The 3633-nt window shown below is 60.1% G+C and overlaps 1 non-coding gene across 1 annotated transcript; it reads right to left on the bottom strand.

The window, feature by feature from the left end:
• Window positions 1–2867: 2867 nt before the first annotated feature.
• LOC138474864 (5.8S ribosomal RNA) lies at window positions 2868–3016 on the bottom strand. Its single transcript, XR_011269094.1, has one exon. It is a non-coding gene; the product is annotated as a 5.8S ribosomal RNA (ribosomal RNA).
• Window positions 3017–3633: the final 617 nt, after the last annotated feature.

The following is a 3633-nucleotide window of genomic DNA, read 5'->3' as shown; positions in this document are numbered from 1 at the left end:
TCAGATTCTATGTTATCAAGATAATAATCTCTCAGTTCCAGAAAACTGTGAAAAAAAGCCATAGGGATGAAGATTGATGTCGAGCCAGGATGGAACCCCAGGGACCTGACTGATGAGGAAATAAGAGACTTTGTGAAAGCTAAGATTCATGCACCAGAAGGAACAAAGTTTCGGTATCCAAGGAAACACAGAAATTGTGTGGGAAAATGGATCTATTGCAGCCCAAATGGACAGTGACAACTGATGACAGTTAAGGATCTAACTTGCTGACTTCGCTTACCTACATTGTTCCAACATTCCAGAGGCTGTTGACCTTGGAGACCTGCTGCGGATATGGGTACAGGCCGGCACGAGATTTACACCATCTCCCCCAGATTTTCAAGGACCAGCGAGAGCTCACCGGACGCCGCCGGAACTGTAATGCTTTCCAAGGCTCGGGCCCCTCTCTCGGGAAAACCCATTCCAGGGTGCCCTGCCCTTCACAGAAAAAGAGAACTCTCCCCGGGGCTCCCGCCGGCTTCTCCGAGATCATTTGCGTTACCGCAATGGACGCCGCGAGGGCACCCATCTCGCCACTCCGGGTTCGGGGATCTGAACCCCAACTCCCTTTCGATCGGCTGAGGGCAACAGAGGCCATCGCCTGTCCCTTCCGAATGGCGCTAGCCCCTCTCTTAGGACCGACTGACCCATGTTCAACTGCTGTTCACATGGAACTCTTCTCCACTTCGGCCTTCAAAGCTCTTGTTTGAATATTTGCTACTACCACCAAGATCTGCACCTGTGGCGGCTCCACCCGGGCCCTGTCCTGGGCTTCCGTGCGCACCGCAGCAGCCCTCCTACTCATCGCGGCTTAGCCCCCATGGCTCTCAGCGCCAGTGACGGCCGGGTATGGACCCGACGCTTCAGCGCCATCCATTTTCAGGGCTAGTTAATTCGGCAGGTGAGTTGTTACACACTCTTAGCGGATGCTGACTTCCATGGCCACCGTCCTAATGTCTATAACAACCAGCACCTTTTCTGGGGTCTGATGAGCGTCGGCATCGGGCGCCTTAACCTGGCATTCGGTTCATCCTGCAGCGCCAGTTCTGCTTACCAAAAGTGGCCCACTGGGCACTAGCATTCGATGCCCAGCTCCACGCCAGTGAGCGGGCTTCTTACCCATTGAAAGTTTGAGAATAGGTTGAGATCATTTCGGCCCCAAGACCTTTAATCATTCGCTTTACCAGATAATACTGGGGCTTCCGAGCGCCAGCTATCTTGAGGGAAACTTTGGAGGGAACCAGCTACTAGATGGTTTGATTAATATTTCGCCCATATACCCAGGTCGGATGACCGATTTGCACGTCAGGACCGCTACGGACCTCCACCAGAGTTTCCTCTGGCTTCGCCCTGCCTCAGCATAGTTCACCATCTTTCGGGTCCTATCACACACGCTCATGCTCCACCTCCATGACAGAGCGGGCGAGACGGGACGGTGGTGCGCCCGCCACGACGCCGCGACAGGATCCCACTTCAGCCGGCGTGCACCAGCCCTCACCTTCATTGCGCCACAGGGTTTCGTTCGGCCCTCCGACTCGCGCACGTGTTAGACTCCTTGGTCCATGTTTCAAGACGGGTCGGGTGGGTAACTGACATCACCGCAGTCCCCTGGCGCCCTTCATGGGCCTGGCCACCCGGCGGCGTGACGTTGTCCGGGCGCACTGAGGACAGTCCACCCCAGTCGACAGTCACACCGGGAGCAAGGGGCCCCGTCCCCTGTCGCTGCACCAGCAACCCCCGAAAGGGGCCCAGACTGTTGCAGGAGAAGGGCATGGCAGGGAGCAATCTCCCTCGGCCCCGCGGACACGGCAAAACTGCTGCCAGGGGGCTGTAACACTCTCCACCGGTGCGGAGAGCCACCTGCCCCCTGTGCTGCCCAGCCGACCCGGAGCCAGTCATGGTGCACCGCCACAGAGGAAATGCGCCCTGCGGGGGCCGGGTGCGCCCGGGTGGCGATCCCTCGAGGGAATCCACCGTTCCAGGTGACCGACCTGCCTGCCGTGTTGAATCCTCCGGGTGGACTGCACGGACCCCACCCGTTTACCTCTCGATGGTTTCACGCCCTCTTGAACTCTCTGTTCAAAGTTCTTTTCCACTTTCCCTTACGAACCGTAGGCTATCAGTCTCGTGCCCGTATTTAGCCTTAAATGGAGTTTACCACCCGCTTTGGGCTGCATTCCCAAGCAACCTAACTCCGAGAAGACCCGATCCCGGTGTGCTGGGGACGCTACTGGCCTAACACCGTCCGCGGGGTGAGCCTCGATCAGAAGGACTTGGACCCCCTGAGCGACGCCGGGGAGTCGGTCTTCTGTACACCACATTTCCCGAGCCTGCCGCTGGACGGGGATTCAGCGCTGGGCTCTTTCTTCTTCACTCGCCGTTACTGAGGGAATCCTGGTTAGTTTCTTTTCCTCTGCTTAGTAATATGCTTAAATTCAGCGGGTCGCCACGTCTGATCTGAGGTTATAGTCGAGGGAGAAGCAGAGCTCCGTGGGGCGGCCATGCCTCAGGCCCGAGGTCGTGCAGGGGGCGTTAGCCCCTGCTAGCCCCGTGGCTCCGACACCGGCCGATCGTGCTCTTTCCCGATCCGCTAAGGCCGAGGACCCACCTGGTCGTGAGGCCCACGCTCCCGGGCCGTCCCACGCTGTCCCGCACTGGCAGCCGTGGGACACCACAGACAGCCACATTTGGCATGGCCTGGTGCCCCGGGGCAGGGGCGGAGGTGTGCCAGGCTTTTTCAAGGCCTGCCGCCGCCTCCCACCGCCTACCGCCGGGGCCCATGCGGCCAAGTCCAGAGGGATCCCTCTGGACGGATTCCGTCCAGAGGGATCAGACAGGCGTAGCCCCGGGAGGAACCTGAGGCCGCAAGTTGTGTTCCAAGTGTCGATGATCAATGTGTCCTGCAATTCACACTAATTCTCGCAGCTAGCTGCGTTCTTCATCGACGCGCGAGCTGAGTGATCCACCGCGAAGAGTCACAGGCAACTTTTTGTTTTGTTCCATACGTCAGCCTGAACCTGCCGGTGCAGGAGAGGCCGGGGGGGGCAGCGCCACCTGTCCCGCCCACCACAGACGAGACACAGCCCGGCGCCCCATCTAGCTGCCCCACTTGGGAGTCGGCCGAGACCATTAGGGGTATTAAGAGAAAACAAAAAAAAAAGACGTCCAGGCGCTCAGCCCGGGAACCCTGCCTGATGGCAGGGCTTCCCACGGCGACGGAGGCAGGCCACTCCGCCGCCGGCCCACACAGTCCCTGCTCAGCCTGCCCCCGGCCCGACCCCCTCTGCCACTCCCCTTGTGGGGAGCCAGACGGAGAGGCGGCCCAGAGTCGGCACAGGCAGGGGGGTCGGGTGGGACCGCTAGAGTCTTCAAACCACAGCCCGGCCGCATGGGTCTGAGCTCCAGGTTCTTGATCAAGAGGGAAGGTCGCCCGCTGTGCCGGTGGGCCTGGCCATCGCTCACCCACGCGGACATGGGCAGCCGGAACCTCGACGCCTGCCCGTCGAGTACGCCCGGCTGCACCATGGCTCAGGGCTCGCCCGGCATGCTGGGCCCCTGTCCGCCCTGGGGAGGTGTCCCTCGAGAACGGCCGGG

The sequence above is a fragment of the Ambystoma mexicanum genome, chromosome 8 (genome assembly GCF_040938575.1).
Source record: "Ambystoma mexicanum isolate Mex_15411 chromosome 8, UKY_AmexF1_1, whole genome shotgun sequence".
In the NCBI taxonomy this organism is placed as follows: Eukaryota; Metazoa; Chordata; class Amphibia; order Caudata; family Ambystomatidae; genus Ambystoma; species Ambystoma mexicanum.
The sequence above is the reverse complement of the archived record's forward strand: the minus strand, read 5'-3'. Positions and strand labels throughout refer to the sequence as shown.